This window comes from Trichomycterus rosablanca, chromosome 7, assembly GCF_030014385.1.
Source record: "Trichomycterus rosablanca isolate fTriRos1 chromosome 7, fTriRos1.hap1, whole genome shotgun sequence".
Taxonomy (NCBI): Eukaryota; Metazoa; Chordata; class Actinopteri; order Siluriformes; family Trichomycteridae; genus Trichomycterus; species Trichomycterus rosablanca.
The window spans coordinates 14735980-14755217 of NC_085994.1; the positions used below are offsets into that span (position 1 = coordinate 14735980).

Sequence of the window (19238 nt, forward strand, 5' to 3'; positions counted from 1 at the left end):
GGCTAGCATCAGTAGAGAGGAAGCGAAATGCAATCAAGTAATTGGATATGACTGGATTGGGAGAAAATTTGGGGAAAAATGCAAAAAAATAATTTGATAATTAACAAATCACAGACCCATGTCCCAACTTTTTTTGGAAAATGGGTTAGTACATAAATGTTTATTCACTCTAACATAGTTGGGCCAGCTGAAAGCTTATGTTGAAACAAGAAATGAGCCTAATTTGAAATGAAAAAGTCACTTAGTCAGTCTTTCCTTCATTATTATTGTATGAATAAGCTAGTTTGTGCACAATTCCTGTTTACTTTCTCAATCTAAGTCTTTTCATTACAACTGAAAGAGTGAAATTATTGCAATATTGTTTCTGCCATTACAGCTAAAGATTAGTCACCATTCATTACCCACTAACACTAATCAGCAATTAACAAGTACTTAAGTCGGATGAATGTTGCTACAGAAAGCATAGCAGTAAACAGTGACAGCATTACAGAGCAAAGCTATATTCGATGTTTTTTATTATTTTTTTCTACATTCATTTAACTAATAAGACCGGTGTGGGTTTTTATTTGTGCAAAGATGTGCACTCAAGCATCTGTGTATGCTGGTCTTTTGCCAGTTTGCGCTGCCTCACTTATGCCAACTGCCACTGCCATTTAGCCTCCTGCACATGTCGGCAGTTCATCTCGCTCACCTTCTTTTAGCTAAATGATTGCTGGTTAGCCTCGGGCAAATAGCATTCTCATCCTCGGCACTGTTTAAGCCTGAGGTGATGGGAGAAATATTTTTAGCTTTTTCTTTCACTCAAAGCTGCCCTCTAGAGGACACCGTTTTGGCTGTTTGTCTCTCAATTCATGATGTGTAAGCAATTTTACACTCACAGAGCACTTTATTAGGTACATTATATGGTATATAATGTATTATTATATGTGGAACTGTGGAAATAGCTGTAGTCCTGTGGTTAAGGTACTGGACTAATAATCAGAAGGTCACTGGTTCAAGCCCCACTACAGCCAGATTGCTGCTTTTGGGCTTTTAAGCAAGGCCCTTAACCCTCAATTGCTCAGACTGTATACTGTAACTGTAATGTAAGTCGCTGTGAATAAAGGGGTCTGCTAAATACCAGACATGTAAATATGATTACTGACTATAGTCCATCTGTGTACACTTCACCCCACTGTACTGGTTCGAAATGGACCCCCACAAGTCTTTACATTTTAATTCATTTTGAAAAACTTTAAAACATGTATACACGTCACATGATTATGGGTATTTGAGTGTAGATTGTTAAGTAAATAGCAGGTGAAAGGATTTTTTAATTGTTCTTATAGTCACATGCGTACTCTAGAAACTCTGGGAAGGTTCAATGTTATGCCGGGCTTCTTTCATTTCAAAATTAGGCCAATTAACAAGAAATGTTCATATCGTTTAGGATTAAAAGGTGATTTGCTAGATAAAATCAGCCATATTTGGGCAATTATAAGTCATATATTCCAGTAATGACTTTACAACAATGTAAAACTGTTATTTGTGGTCTCTGAATACTTTGTCTTTTATCGTATTAGTTGTTTTTTTTACATATACATCAAGTATAACTACAGTATACTGAAACTACTGCACTGGGCACTGAGGTGGCGCATTGGTAATTAAACTAACCCACTACCACTGGGTTCGAATCCCTAGCAGTACTAACGACCGGTCAAGCATCTACATAAAGACATAATTGGCTATGTATAGAGAAGAGGGGATAACTGAGACCCCATGATTGATTGGCATCCTGTCTGTGATGTGTTACTGCAACACGTTCAGTGATTTTGGGAAAACGAGATCTGTCACGTGCATGACCAGATAAAAGCTGTAGTAAACCATAGAAATGGAATCAAAAATGAACATTACAAATTCATAAAATGTTGGCAGAATTAGAAGATTAGAAGTCTCCAATTAGTCTATCTGTAAAGGAATACATTGATTATTTAATTGCTCTGGTGATTTTTGGTTGGTACAGCCTTAGTTATTAGTAATGTGTGAATGCAGCATGCAGCTTTTTTTTAAGATACAGCACTTAGTAAATGTAGAGTGTTTGAACACATCAGTAATTATATTTATATCAACATTTAGTGTTTTACATAATAGAACTGATAAAAGGTTAATCAAGACTATAAAACTGGAATGATTTAGTATTAAATGCTCTTCTTGTTCTGCTTTTCTTTCGACTGGCTTCACTGATTCTGTGCATGATGACCTTTTCTGTAAGTGTAAAGATTTGGAGCTCTGTTGTGCGGTACGTTGTCTCAGGGCTCAGAAGGGGAAAAGTAGCAGCACTTGATACCCCTGTCTCTGAACCATCACTAATCAATCTTTTATGGCACCTTTATGCCCAGAGCACCTTGACTCAGAGAGGTGATTTTGCTAGAACCGCTATAAGAACCGTGCATGGAGGTCAGCTGCAGAATGTAAGAAAGAGAGAAATGAGAGAGCGAGTAAGAGAGCCACAGTGAAACAGAAAGGAAGTGAGAGTGAAAGAAAGCACAGATGGGGTGTGAGGGAAAGACAGAGTGAAAAGTGAGACCGAACAGAGAGGCCTTTTTTCTTTTTAATGAGGTAAGTTTACACACATCATTAATTAGCATGCTATGAGCCAGAGTCATTTCCAACTTCTCAACCCAAGCAACTGCCATGAAGACATGGGTTTTAATTATTTATCCACTGACATACGTGTCCCTGTTTCGCTCAGTGGGAACTGTCCTTGCCCTCTAATTGCTTCAAAATTTTCTGAATTGATTCTTTAGTCAGACAGACTGCTAGGTTTTAACAGTTGCTTCTATTTGGCAGTCTGGTTTAATCTGGTGTAGTCAGAAGGATTAACAGAAGGTTCCAGGGTTTAAGAGAAAGGCGTTCAACATAGCGTCTTCCCACCTTTAGTTTAAAATAGTTTTTCATATACATTTCAGAGCCAAAACATTAGAGCCACCCCCAAAGTGCATGTTTGTTTTGTTTGTTTATTAGGATTTTAACGTCATGTTTTACACTTTTGGTTACATTCATGACAGGAACAGTAGTTACTCATTACACAAGGTTCATCAGTTCACAAGGTTATATCGAACACTGATGGACAATTTTGTATCTTCAATTCAACTCACTTGTATGTCTTTGGACTGTGGGAGGTAACTGGAGCTCCCGGAGGAAACCCACGCAGACACTGAGAGAACATGCAAACTCCATACAGAAAGGACCCGGACTGCCCCACCTGGGGATCAAACCCAGGACCTTCTTGCTGTGAGGTGACAGTGCTACCCACTTAGCCACCGTGACGCCCTCCCAAAGAGCATGGCATTGACTATTTTGCAACAGTTATGCATGACAAGGAGCAGCAAAAAGCTGCTTAAACATGGGAAAATCAATTCCTTTAACATTTACGAAATCCAATCAATGATTAAATCATTTAAAATTACAAATTAACAATAAAATATGAGCTAAATCAAGCGCTCAGGTTTTAAAACCATATTCCTTGCTGCTAAAGCTTTTCACAACATTTTGAAATGTACCGTTACCGGACCAAGCTTAAAGCATCAAAACAGCCATGGCGGTCATTCTTTTTCTATTAAACCTTACTTTTATTTGGTGTAATGTGTCAACCCTGATTCATCCATTAGAATCCAACATTAGTTGAGAAAGAAATATGTACACGGCTTTAGAGTTTAGTCCAAATCCAGTGAGTGTTGCAAATGAGAACAATTTTGATTCTGCATTTTCCAAAACTGAAAAATGCATTGACGTCTCTGGAAAAGATGACGTCTTGAAGGCAGCATATGTTGCTCTAAGATCTCAATGTACTTTTCTGCATTAATGCTGCCATCACAGAAGTGTAAATGACCTTTGCCAAGGGCACTGACACAGCCCCATACCATGACAAACCCTGGCTTTTGGACTTGTTGCTGATAACAGTCTGGATGGTCCTTTTCATCTTTGGTCCAGAGCACACGGCATCTATTTTTTCCAAAAAAAGATCTGGAATGCTGATTCATCTGAATTCCACTGTGTGATGGTCCATCCTAGATGCCTCAGAGCCCTGAGAACTCAACGTCACTTCTGGACATGGTTAACATAAGGCTTCTTTTTTGCACAGTAAAGTTTTAAGTGGCATTTGTGCTTGTAACTCTGTATTGTAGTGCTTGACAAAGGTTTGCCAAAGTAATCCCTCACCCATGTGGTGTTGTTGAGCTATTGTTGAGTGGTGGTTCTTGATGCAGTGCCGTCTGAGTGATCGAAGATCACGGGCGTTCAGCTTAAGCTTGCGCCCTTGGCCTTTACACACTGAAATTCCTCCTGATTCCTTGAATCGTTTTATGATATTATGCACTGTAGAGGAAGAAATATGCAAATCTCTTCCAATCTTTCTTTGAGGTTCATTGTTTTTAAACATTTCAATCATTTTCTTACACATTTGTTGACAAACTGGAGATCATCTTTGCTCATCAAAGACTTTTGTACCAAACCATGATTACAATCACCTGTTGACATCATCATTATTTCGTTTTATCACCTCATTACTAGCCCTAAATTGCCCCTGTCCCAACATTTCTTGGAATGTGTTGCAGGCCTGAAATGCAGAACTGGAGGTATATTAACAAATGAAATGAAGTTGAGCAGATAAGACATGAAATATCTTGGGTATAAACTGTCTGCAATCAGCATTTTTATTTTATTTGCATTTTTCATACTGTCCCAACTTTTTCTGATTTGGGGTTGTAAGTGGCTAAGGTACTACAATGGGGGAATTGGGGAGAAAAGTAAAAAAATGCACAAATATTGTAAGTGTATTTTGCTACAATCTGGCCATATAGTGCACTGCTTTTATAACTACAACTTATTTTTCTCACCTTTAGCAATCTCCCTGTAATATACTTTGTACTTTCTCAATAACTGTCCTCAATTAAGAAAAACTGTTCTTTTTACTCTGTCCAAAGAAAATAAGAGAATCACAAAAGAGTGTGGTTTTAAGCTTACTGGGATGAGTTTATCTGCAAGTCCACTTGTTCACTTCTCTGGAAAAAAACAAGCACTAGTGATAGTGATAGGCTGGCAAGAGAAGTGTGTGAATTATTTAAATGGACATCTTAAAATTTAAAGTGTACTGAACCGCGGTGTGCTGGTCTGGATTACAGTTACACTAGGAATGTTGTAAATTGAGACATTATTATAGAACACCTTGGAATAGTTTACTGTATGTTATAATAGGTTTATATAAAACATTATCTATAAAAGGACTACTTCTGTCACTGTGCTGTGCGGAATGGCAAATATTTTATGTGTTTTACATTTGCAGCATTTAGCAGACACCTTTATCCTAAACGACTCACAGTACTGTGACAGTATACAATCTAAGCAACTGAGGGTTAAGGGTCCTGCTCAAGGGCCCAACAGTGACAACCTGGCAGTGACCTTTCAATTACTAGTCCAGTACCTTAACCACTAGGCTACTGCCTTTCACTATCTACAGTGCATATTATTATTAAAAGCTTATCTTATTTCTAATTATTATTAGAAAATGTGGAGTTATAATTTGTATAAAGTTCAAGGATGAAAACCACCACTTAATGCTCTGCAATATTAATAATTTATAATATTTAATATTTACATTTATATTTTTAATAATTAAATAAAAACAGCCTGCACAGGGAAGGCTTTCACAGACTGTCCTAAATAAATGTAGTTGGTCATAAAGTTCAAATCCAGGATCTTTTATAGTTTGGAGGTGTAATGTTGCCCATGACATGACTAAAGCCAACCATTAATGCTGAGAGACATTTTAGACCTCTAATTCTAACTTTTTGTAATTTCCATTTTCATTTTACAATTGTCTGAGCAATTGATGGTTAAAAGCCTTGCTCAAAAGCCCAACAGTGGCAACCTGGCAGTCGTGGGGCTAGACCCAGCGACCTTCCAATTACTAGTCCAGTACCTTAACCACTAGGCTACAACTGCAATTTACTACAATTTACTAAATTGACTTTTATTTGATTGCAGACAGGATGAACCTGAGATATTTCGTGTTTTGTCTGCTCAACTTCATTTCATTTATTAATAAACATCCATTCCTGCATGCAACACATTCCAAAAAAAGTTGGGACAGTAAAGCATTGACCACTTTGTAATGTTGCCATTCCTTTTCACCACACTTAATAGACGTTTTGGCACCGAGGATACCAAGTGATTTAGTGTTTCAGCTTTTATTTTGTCCCATTCTTCTTGCAAACACGTCTTAAGATGTGCAACAGTACGGGGTCGTCGTTGTCACATTTTTCGCTTCAAAATACTCCACACATTCTCTATTGGGGACAGGTCAGGACTGCAGGCAGGCCAGTTCAGTACTCGTACCCTACAGTCCTTTCCGTATTTGGTCCAGAGCACACAGCGTTCATTTTTTCCAAAAAAGACCTGGAATGCTGATTCATCTAACCACAATACACGTTTCTACTGTGTAATGGTCCATCCTAGATGCCTCCGAGCCCAGAAAAGTCGACGACTAAATTGCCCCCATCCCAACTTTTTTTGGAATGTGTTGCAGGCCTGAAATGCAGGCAGGGATGTTTAATAAATGAAATGAAGTTGACCAGACAAAACATGAAATATCTTGGGTTCAAACTGTCTGCACTGAAATAAATGTTAAAGTAAATGTAAGGAAAACTGCATTTTTATTTTATTTGCATTTTCCATACTGTCCCAACTTTTTCTGATTTGGGGTTGTACATGCACACTGGGTTTTGGTTTTTAGGTTTTTTTTGGGTTTTATAGTTTTGGTAGACCCCAAAAGTTTATAAAGTATGAACTTCCCCTCATTTATCTACTGTGTTGTTACCTGTGCTGTATTAATAGCAGTTCTGGTAAAAACTCTTTATATAACTCGGAAACTGGATCCACACTCTCTAGCATTCTCCTTATTGTGGGATAACACTTCCTTCACCGCCACTAATATTAGCACTCACTTAGCAGCTACCTCTGACTCATAATAATAGTACCTTAATACATGAACGGTAGTGAAGGCGATGGTAATTAGGCTGGACCACATATCCCAGTAGGTTCTTAGACTTTTATAGTTTTCACAAAGGGTTTTGTGAAAAATAAGCTTGTTAAATTTAACAAGAAAAAACAGACAGACGTGGTTATAAAGTTTCAGAGATAGCGTTTTAATAATAGAATAATTGCTAGACAGGGTGTTATTTGAGATAACACATGACCTTAAGTGTTCTTGCTGTAATACTACAAAATTAAAAGAAAGGAATACAAGAAGGCTACAATGTTTTGTTTTTAAAATATCTATATCTCAAGTTGCTTGTTGAAAAGGTTGCATTCTGGCAATTTTTCTCAATTTTCCTTCCAATCTAATCATATCCAATCACCCTATTGCGTTACGCTTCCTTTGTACTGATGTTGATCTCCACCCTGACTGAGGAGAGCCGAGACTAACACACATGTGCAGTAGCCGACTGCATCTTTTCACCTGCACGTGGCGAATTCATATGTGGATCAGCTTTGTGTACAGAGAGACACACCCTGATCAATGCATTATTCCTCATCTCTGAGCAGGCACCATCAATCAGACAGCAGAGATCGTAACTGCATCAGTTATGAGGTCCCCTCCGGCACCCCCCTTAAACAACAGCCAATCGTTGTTCATGTACAGTAGGTGCCCAGCCTGCCAGATGGCAGAGCTGAGATTCAAACAATGAGTTTGAAATGAGTTCAGCCATTGTACGGCGCCCCTGAAGCAGAGAGGGTTAAGGGCCGTGCTCAAGGGCCCAACAGTGGCTGCAGGGCAGAGCTGGGATTCAAACTCTTAGCCTTTCAGTTGATAGCCACAAAGCTACCACTGTCCCAGATTATGCAGTCGAGATTCCCACATTTGGGAAATCCGCAGGGGTCAGCACAACCGGCTGCAATGGCTGAGCCTCACCCTGGATGAGCCACCTTCGTGATCATGGTCTTGCACCTGCCAGGTAAGTATCAGAATGTTTGTAGTCAGAATGATGAGTTAAGGCCTTTGGGTAGCGAAGTGGTCTATTTTGCTAGCCCACCACCTCTGGGTTCCAGCTGTCTACAGACATGATTGTTTATTTCTGACAGGGAGGCCCAAGCCCTGCAATGGATTGGTGCCCTGTCCAGGGTATTCCTGTCTTCCACCCAGTGTTTCCCTGTGAAGCCAGACCTGACGCAACCCTGACCAGGATAAAGCAGCTGATGAAAATGAAATGAAATGGAATAAACTGCATTCTTATAAAGATGTTAATACTCAGCTGATAACGATCATTATAATTAGCCCATTAATATGAAATAAAATTCTGTCAGAGAAGGTTTCTCTTACATTTCTCTAAATCCGCTACACATTTCTCCTGCCCGTCTTTATCCTCCCAGCAACGTCTGCATAATGACATTGAAATCCTATGATTATTTTAACCTTCAGAGCCCTGTGGTCAGATGAAAACGTTCTGAAGAGCATTGTTCTGACCTCCTGCCACACCTGAGAGGCTCTGATTAATTTCTTTTGTGTCAACCGAGCAGTGCCGTTCCACCAAATGACATGTCGCTCAACAATGCTGCAAGATCTTTGGAGAGACCCGGGATTGTCGCACTTGAATAGATCCCTGAAATTAGATTTTTCAAGCACTTATTAATGGCAAGTGTTTTTACAGGTCTGGAAATTGTGCTGTAGCTGCTGGCATAATTAATCCAAGTAAAGATAATAGTGTACAGTTAGATGAACCCCAGAGACGTGGAATTAATTTCAATAATCTCAAAGCTCTGTTCAATTCAATTCAAAAGTAAAGCATTCTGGATGTAATTATAATTAGCCCTGGATTACAGTTATATTAGGAATGTTGTAAAATGTGATATTATTAGAAAACACCTTGGAATAGTTTATGTAATCATGGTATTATATAAAATCATTATCCATGAAAAGCCTGCTCCTGTGCTCCAATATGAGTAATATTTTATATGAGCAAATACAGTATTTTATGTAATTCATTATATACAGTGCATATTATTATTAAAAGCTTCAGGGAATCTGAAGTTACCATTGAAAAAAAATGTTTTTGCCTTAACCTGGGAACAGAAGAGCTCAGAGACTAGATTCAGTTGCTTTGCAGATACTCAGAAGTCATCAAACCTCATTACGGTATTACAGTATGACTTCTGTAATGTAATCCTTAATGGCACAGCTGTACAGATGTTACATTTCTACTATATTTATATGATTCTGCAATATGCCCTATATTACTATATTTCTATTCAGATATGCATAGGTATAAATATTCCTATCTACATGTATACATATTCACACACATGTAGCTCCTTTCCCTTAAATACTTGTTAACAGTATATATGCTGTCTGGTCTGTTAAATATGTTACATGTTATGTGCTCTCACCAAGACAAATACCTTGTACACTGATCAGCCATAACAATAAAACAACCTCCTTGTTTCTACACTCACTGTCCATTTTATCAGCTCCACTTACCATATAGAAGCACTTTGTAGTTCTACAATTACTGACTGTAGTCCATCTGCTTCTCTACATACTTTTTTAACCTGTTTTCACCCTGTTCTTTAATGGTTAGGACCCCCACAGGACCACCACAGAGCATTTGGGTGGTGGATCATTCTCAACACTGCAGTGACACTGACATGGTGGTGGTGTGTTAGTGTGTGTTGTGCTGGTATGAGTGGATCAGACACAGCAGCACTGATGGAGTTTTTAAATACCGTGTCCACTCACTGTCCACTCTTTTAGACACTCCTACCTAGTTGGTCCACCTTGTATATGTAAAGTCAGAGAAGTTGCTCATATATTTCTGCTGTTTGAAGTGGTCATCTTCATCAGTGGTCACAGGATGCTTATTAGGGGGCGCTGTTGGCTGGATATTTTTGGTTGGTGGACTATTCTCAGTCCAGCAGTGACAGTGAGGTGTTTAAAAACTCCAGCAGCATTTCTGTCTTATCCACTCACACCAGCACAACACACACTAACACACCACCACCATGTCAGTGTCACTGCATTTCTGAGAATGATCTACCACCTAAATATTACCTGCTCTGTAGTGGTCCTGAGAGAGTCCTGACCATTGAAGAACAGCATAAAAGGGGGCTAACAAAGCATGCAGAGAAACAGATGGACTGCAGTCCGTATTTGTAGAACTACAAGTGGTTCTATATGGTAAGTGGAGCTGATAAAATGGACAAGCCCAAATGATCTCAAAGATCGGAATCGGGGCCGATCAAGGCATTTTTTAACTGATCGGTATCAGCTTTACTAATGCCGATCGTAATCCCGATCTTTTGTTTTACGTCAGCATGTCCGCTGTGTGGAAATACTTTAAATTGGAAAGTGAAACAAGTCCAACAGTGAAGTGTAATGTCTGCAATGCGGTAGTAGCAGAGCTGCGTTCATTACTGTAGAATTTTACTGTTTATATGGTGTGTGAGTCAAGGATCACACTGGTTTACAAAACAATAACTTTTAATCCGAGTATGAAAACTTCAGGACCATAACATACAGCTTTTACGAGTTTATGTGTTACAAGACTGAATGATATCCCAGTATCAAGTGCTCTGATTGGCTTAGTTATGTAACCGAGCATCGTAGTGATGCACTTGCTTAATAAAGAAATAAATACACGGTATATTCGCAAATTGTCGGGAGCATAACACTTTATTAACTTCTTCTGTTACGATACCGAATAGCGGACAGCTAGAGCCAAGCACGCTATTCCATGCACTATGGAAGCCCCAAAGGGTCAAAACACACTCACTTCGCGTAGAAACGTCCATCAAACCATTGTCACAATACAAGCACTTTAAGAACTGGCTTTCCTTCATAACAAAAGAGTGACTTTCCATTTTATTTTGGTATTCAGATTTTACTGTTTTTTTTTATATTCAAGTTAAGCTGCTACACCACTTTTGAGTGGAGATTTCTGTTAATTTTTAGTGTATCACTGCATTAAACAGAATCATGTTCTTTGAATGTAAAGTTCAAAGTGAAACTGTAATTATCTCACTCATTTTGAGTGTTCTAGTTTTACTACTACAATGCTGCACAAAAATGCAATAGCAGGCAATTTTTTTTCCTACAGCACTGCAGAGCTATTCAGTTGTTAAACATATACATTGGATTAATTTGAATAACTGTAATGTACTTGAAGTGTGCACTGTGTGAACAGTATTATCTAGTTCTTATCTAGACAATATCGAGAAAATACAAGTATCGGTTTGAGACTCGGTATCGGATCGGGATCAAAATGAATGATCGGGATCGGGAGCAAAAAAACGTGATCAGGACATCCCTAACAGTAAGTGTAGAAACAAGGAGGTGGTTTTAATGTTATGGCTGATCAGTGTATGTGTAGAATACGAATTCTAATTTGATTCTGATGAGCTACAGACAAAAACAGAGGATTTTACAGTCAGGCAATGTTTTGGTTTGCAATAATTTGCTGAATTTCCTTGAATTATACACCATAAACTTCATATAAATCATAAACTTAACATGGGTCAGGATTTTACAACAGCAAGCAAAAATCACAGTAGTGATGCTCTAAAAGGGATAGAAATATCTATTAAGATACGTTTGTTTTTTGAGCTGTTTGGGCTGTTTGGTTGCAGACTATAAAAAAGAGGCTGTAAATGAAAATGTCAAACGTCCTAAAATGCCACAGTACTGAACAATGTGCCTCTGCTTTAATAATCCAGAATTAGCTCAGCAACAAACCATTAGTCATTGTCCAGGACAACAATTCAGACAATAGGAATGGAATTAAAAGAGCAATTTTAAATTAAGTCTAAGACTGTGCTTAATGAATATTATATATTACATTGAGTCAGAACATTGTGTAAATAGTTTGGAACTAAAATAACATAGTAAAATGCCATCCTGTTCATCTCTTAATTAAAAAGTGCAGTTTAAGTCTCCCAAGTGGCACAACAATAAAACGTTTGCTTTCTGTCTGAGTTTGAATACTGACTTTAGTTACAATAGTCATCCAGCTAGTAGTTAGAGAGCCAAATTTGCATTAGATTGGGTGGGAATAATGACATTTGTCTTGGCTTAAATCCTTCAGTTTATATTGTTGATGTTTTAGATTATGTAGCAAGTAAAGTACTGCAGTAATATTGGGTACTGGCCAATATTCAGAGCTCTGATAACAATGTAATATTGAAAATAGTATCAAAATACATATTCCCTCAATTTCTCTCATGATGCTATTGATGCAACAGCACTTGAAGCCCTAAAGATCAAGAATCAATGTGCCAAATTGACACACATCAGTGAAAATTGTCTTTGCTTTGTTATGCCTATAGCAAGTTGTCAGTCATTGTTTAGAATGACAATAAAGTATGTAGTGTTACATTATATTGCAAATACGCACAAGTTCCCACAGTGCTGCAATAAACAACAACTATGTAGAAGTAGGAAAGTCTAATACAGTGGTACCTTGTAACTTGACGTCCTTTTAATTTGAAATCTTTAAAACTTGTACCCTTAAACTTGACATTTCCCTTAAACTTGATGTGTGTGTGACTACCGTTTTGTTCAGAGTTTGGCTTGAACGGTGCAGTAAGACGTCATCAAAGTGTGAATATGAGCTGAATCTGCATTTGTGTGTAATAACAGTCAAATTCACTCTGAAAGCTCCACATTTATGTGTGTTTATCTGGATTATTCTCCTGTTTCACTTTTAAACTCGTGTTATAGCTCAGGGTTCTGAGAAATTGTGAGAATCAGCTTTTCCGAGAGAGTCTAAAACGCTTATTGTTAAAATGTGACTTAATGTATTAAAAGAACGACATAGAAACATTAAACTTCTCTTAATTATTACTGCTCATAAGTTCTCTCCACTAATTAAATTCTTCACTCGTTTTAGTACAATGTCACGTTAGGCTTTGTGCACCGGCACACTCCATAGGAAATATAGGCACAGCCAGCGCAAAAGCACTCATGTAAATGCGTCTTTACTATACTTGCTAAGGAATACGGTATTCCAAGCATCTTCATGATTAAGAAGCATAAGGAAACAATAAAGAAGTAAAGGTAAAATGCAGGTTTTATTGATTTCTAACTGTTTTCAATTGTATTTTAGTGTTTTTACTAGGGCTGGCTCAATACCACTTTTTCATGTCCAATACCGATACTGCAATCGATACTGATACCAATCCGATACCGTCATTTCTCCTCTCAAACAGCAGTAATAATACATGTCTCAATGCACCATGGTTAAACTATCTATCTAAATAACAATACTTAGACTGTGAAACAAATATTTTAAAGGAATAAATACAGAACCTACAACATCACACTTATGAAAACTACTGTTTTTATTTTCACTTTTACACACAGAACATTTAGCAGCATTTTTGGCTTGTTTAACAAAAGTGTCTACATTTGGAAGATGTGGATGACAATCAAACGCAATGGACCAATTAGAATTGATGCAGAGTTGAGATTTTCCATTAAAGTTCTGTCTCGTTTTTAAATTATTAAACCCTGCTGGATTTTGAAGAGGATGTCTGTGGCTAAACGGGAAATGGTGTTTTTTTTTTTTTTTTTTTTCATAACACTAATGGATTAATCACTGAGGATGTGAGATATCACCAAGAGATAAGATAGGTTCAAGATAGGGAACAAGATTTTCTTTATTTCAGGTGAGTGATTTATCATTTATAAAGCAATTTTTATTGTGTTTAAACAGTGTTTTTAGAGGTGGCAGTAGTAGATGATTTAAAATTACTTAAAATGTTAAAAGTTTAAGTACGTAGATCAGTGTGTTTTAATTTTGATTGGCTGTTGCGAATGAGTTGTAAATCAATGTGTTTTTAATTTCTGAATAACTATTGCGGATCAGTGGCACATGTTAATGATGTCATCAAGTTACAGCAGTTGCTGTGTGAGCTGGCACTCTGTTGGAACGTAACAGGACCATGGAACGGTTTCCCATACATCCTTATGGGAAAAAAATTACTTAAAACTCAACGCCTTTTAAACTCGACACCACTCCAAGAGCCAATTGACGTCAAGTTTCAGGGTACCACTGTATATAATAAATCAACATTTGGGTAAACAAAGCATCCAGAGAAACACATTCACACCAAGTTCTGGAAAAAAATCCTAATTTTAAATTTAGAATTTTCTCCCTTCAAGTTTCCAAATTTTAAGTGCCTCCTCATCTGCATGATAAATCTGTAAATCCATGAAGCATAGTGCCTATTCACGCAGCAGTTTCAAAACAGGATGTCAGTTCTGCCTGGCTACACTAATTCAATTAGTCTTGGGCAGGTTTTAGACCAGTATAATCAATATTTTTCTACAAATTGGATTGCTGATGTGAAAAATTGACTGAATTGGAATTAAGTTAAGATTCACAAACGCTCATCCCATCAGGCCTTTGTGACCACAGACCCAATGAAGCTGAAAGCTTATCCTGCTTCAGAGGTGCTGACACATCGTGAAACAATGAAAGTTTTGGGGCTTTGTTTGGTGAAGTTATTTAAAAGGCTGTAAGAGCAGGGAGGTTAAGGTTAAAACACCAACATTTCTCTGGAACTGAAATACCATTTCAAAACGTCCAGCTCTTGTTTGAAAAGTGCAGCACAAAGTCCGGCTGTTTTGTATTTTTATGTATTTAAATACCAGCGTTATCATGACTATCTGTGATGAGGAGTTTAAAGCAGGGCATAACTCATCATGCTGTTTCAGTGGGAAAGATGGCATTTGAAATGACATTTAGATCATAATGAAAATATCAGCCTGCTTACTATAAGGAAATCTGATCAGTATTAAGCACCGAATAATGTTCTGATTTAATATTTCTATTATATAAAAAATTGGACATCTCAAGGCGTCCATGTGGCAAAGCGGGATATTCCACTAGCACACCAGTGCCAAGATTCTGAACTCCTCGGTTTGAAATTTGGCGTTGCCACTGGTCAGCTGGGCCCCATCTGGCGGGCACAATTGCAGTGCCTGCAGCAGATACTAACTGGCCACCGTATCTGCAGGGTGGGGGCCCGACTATGTGTGGGGTAGAATCTTTATACGCTGCGTAAGGACTCTGATTGGCGGAAGAGACGCCAGTGCAGAATGCAGGGGCGACAAGAGGAGGGCTGTGCACGTGACGGAAGAGGCGTGTACAGCGACATGCTCTCCTCGGATGCAATCGGGTATCCCTCAGCAGCAGAAAACAAGTTGAGTGCGCTAAATCGGGAGGAAAATGCATAAAAAAGGGACATCTCTTTGGGGGTGACACTGTCTCCTCACAGCAAAATTCTCAGGTTGACCGACCCGGGTCCTTTCTCTGTGGAGTTTGCATGTTCTTGTGGGTTTTTTTTTGGGAGCTCTGGTTTCCATCCACAGTCCAAAGACATGCAATCAGGTTAATTGGAGCTACTACAATTGCCCTATCCTGAATAGGATAAAGCGATGGTAAAGCACACAATGAATGAATGAACAATATTTGTCAAATGTCACAACCCTGAACAATGTGGTTCTACTTCAGTAACAGCTTCAGCTTATCAAGAAATCATTAGCCATTGTCTAAAATAATAATAAATTATAAATTGTTACAATCCTCAGTCAGTTAAGTATGCCAGCAATGCTTAATAAACAGTAAACAGACACGTTGAGTCTGAAAATGAAGCAAATGCAACAGGGGAAATACATTATCATAACAAACCGAAATCCCAGCAGTAAACGCACCATGGACAAACTATTTTCCACTCGCATATTCTTTCCAAACCCCATAAAATGCGTGCTCTACAAGAAAACCCTGAAGCGTAATACCTCTCTTAGCTGCTAAATCTACTAAAAGGTTCAATCTCCGAAGTCAGTAAAGTCAATTTAAAGCAACAAATTCTCTCATTTATACGTCTTATTCCATGCCAAGAGACCAAATGAAGTTTTATTAAAATGACACGTGTGGGAGGAAAGATGTCTTAAAAGTAACCAAGCCGGTATGAAACGAGAGTGATGGGAATTAAGCCTAATCTTCGTCGGATCGTGTGAGTGGCAGATTTATACTCCGGCTTATTTAAAGGGCACATTGCTGTTTTTTTTCCACTTTTTTACTTCTCCATTTTAGTTCACTGTCATGTTTTTTTTATTATCATGATTTTCACTTTTCACATTTAATAAAGATTAAATAAATAGAACCATATAAATAAACACCTACAAAATGGTAAAAAGTCACACATCACACATCCTGAAACACATCCTGAGTTCACTAGTTTCAGCACCTGTTGCTAAAAGGTATATACACCATTCAGGCATAACATTATGACCACCTTTGGCGGTGGACAGGGGTCAGCATGGGCACGCTGATTGGCCTGCGGCTATGCAGCCCCATATGCAACAAACTGTGATGCACTGTGTATTCTGACACCTTTCTATCAGAACCAGCATTAACTTCTGTCTGTTGGATAGGACCACACGGGCCAGCGTTCGCTCCCCACGTGCATCAATGAGCCTTAGCTGCTCATGACCCTGTTGCCGGTTTACCACTGTTCCTTCCTTGGACCACTTGATAGATACTGACCACTGCAGACCGGGAACACCCTACAAGAGCTGCAGTTTTGGAGATGCTCTGACCTAGTCGTTTGAGGATAAAACTTTCACTTGCTGCCTAATATATCCCACCCACTAACAGGTGCCGTGATAAAGAGATAATCAGTGTTATTCACTTCACCTGTCAGTGGTCATAATGTTATGCCTAGTCGGTGTGAAATGAATTATAGGCTTTAAACTTTGTGCCAAGAGGTTGGAAAAGGCCCTTCTTTGTTCCAGCATGACTAAACCTCTGTGTATAGACCAGTCTATAAAAGCATGGTTTGACAAATGTGATGTAGAGGAACTACTGATATCTGTTTAGACCCCTGACTTTAACCCTAGTTAACTTCTAGTAAACCATCTCAATTTCACCTCCCTTACTTTCTCTCCTGAAACATTCTACCTTCACTTTCCATCCTCTTCACTCCCAAAGAGCATCTTAACATCTTCATCTCTGCCCCCCTCCAGCTCCCTCTCCTGTCTTTGTGTCGGTACCACCGTCTAAAAGCTATATGACATAACAGCACTCACTACTGTTTTGTAAACTTTACCTTTTAATCTGGCAGATACCCTTCTATCACAAATCACTCCTGCCACTCTATGCCACCCACTCCACCCTGCCTGCACTCTCTTCTTCACCTTTCTACCACACTCCGTGCACACATATATATTAAGCAATACCCTTAACCCTCTCGGCTCCAGGGGCACCATACACATGGATGCATGGGCACAGAGGATGCTACGGAAACATACCCCAGACCATAACGCTGCCACCCCCAGCTTGTGTTCTTCCAGCAATGGCTGCAGGGTGTTTTCTGATGTTTCTCATCTGACCCGCCAATGTCTAGCTGTTTGATGAAGCAGACAACGTTACTTATTGGACGAGGCAACCCTGTGCTTATCATCGAAGGTCCAATTCCGATACTGCCATTAAAATTGAAGCCTTTCTGGCCGATGCAACTATGTTCACAGAGTTGCAGTGACCATTCGTCTGCTTTGGAGCCCCATACGCAGTAGGGTTTGCTAAACTGTTGTTTTAGACACACATCTGGTCCGGTAGCTCTCTAGTTTATTTTGGTGGCAAGCTGCTCCACTGTAGCATGGAAGTTCCTCCTCACACACCTTCATAGCCGACGTTTACCTCTCACATTAGTTGCGCTTGGTGCTCCGAAGTTTTTACGTGGCTTATTCGCAATGGTGCCATACTGACACCCTTGGCCCAAAAACCAATAATCATTCCTGTTTGTAACTCTGATAAATCGCCCAAGTTACAAAAGACAGCAACAAGAAATATATGTGCAGACAGCCTATCACGCACCTTATATACCCACCAAGCCAGCTCACAAAACATGACTTCCTTCATGAGCTACGTGCTGCCGCTGTCCAAAGTAGCAAGTGGTCATAATAATATGACTCGAATGAGTATGTGTTTCAAATAATTGTCACTTTTTCTCCAATAATTCGACTAATTCATACACTTCATAGTGTCAGCAGCACCATTTACCCCCTTTTTTGCCCTACAAAACCTCACTCCATCATGTATCATATATTGGGTGGCACCCAGTCCCTGTGAGATTTGGGAATCGTCTCAAGTCAGAACAGTAGACTGACAGCTGGGCTTTAAAAGCTCAGCAGTTCTCCGTCAGTCTGCCATCTTATGTGACGTGGCCACTATGTTACAGAACCTTTAGAGCACATTCGGGTTAAGTGTTTTGTTCTCTGGGTCGAGTAGCAGAGCTTAGAGGAAAGGCAGGGATATGAGCACATACATAACTATGACTGTGCTGACTCCATCAGCAGACTGACACACTAAAACTGAAAGCCTTTTTATATATATTTACTTTTTTTTTTTTTTTTTACATATTTTTTATACATACTTTACTTGTTGTTACAACCACATATGTTATTTTATGGTGGCATGGTGGTGCAGTGGGTTGTGCTGTGGCTTTACAGCAAGGAAGGCCTGGATTTGATTCCCAAGGTCCTTGCAAGAAAGGATCACACAGCAGCCATGCCTCAGTCTCCTAATCTGCCCTGATCAATATGAAAATGCCACTAACGTCTGTACATAATTCACTTTCTATCAATTTGGGCTCATTTATGAACAGTTTCTTGCAGGAACAAGAATGTTTTTGTATGGACAACTAATTTACACAATTTAGATGTCTGGCTCAGGTCATCTTTCAGCAAGAAGGGCCTGGATTTGCATGTTCTCCTTGTGTCCTTGAGGGTTTCCTTTAAGTGCTGCTGTTTCCTCCCACAGTCAAAAGACATGCACTCAGGTCAATTAGAGATACTAAAGATTGCCCTAAGTGCGACTGTGGGTGTTTTTCTGGCTATCGCTTTTACTGGCTTTCGCCCAGTGAATTGGACCCCACAGCCTTGTCCAGGAAACCGGAGCTCCCGCAGGAAACCCACACAGACACAGGGAGAACATGCAAACCGGACCGCCCCGCCTGGGGATCGAACCCAGGACCTTCTTGCTGTAAGGCGACAGTGCTACCCACTTAGCCACCAAGCCGCCCTTTCGAACGCAGCCTCAGTCATTCACAAGCCAGGATGGGTCAAAGTTCGCCAGTTTGTATGAGTAAATAGTTTAACAACAGCTTGAAGATTGGATTTGGAAATGTTTGTGTGTGTGTGTGTG

General features: G+C 39.2%; 1 protein-coding gene and 1 pseudogene across 1 annotated transcript in view; both read right to left on the minus strand.

Annotated features, from left to right (window-relative positions):
- Positions 1-19238, minus strand: part of tafa3b (TAFA chemokine like family member 3b) — a 208692-nt gene that overhangs the window by 149878 nt on the left and 39576 nt on the right. The gene's annotated exons all lie outside the window — the stretch shown is intronic.
- On the minus strand, positions 7848-8002 carry LOC134318618 (U1 spliceosomal RNA; annotated as a pseudogene).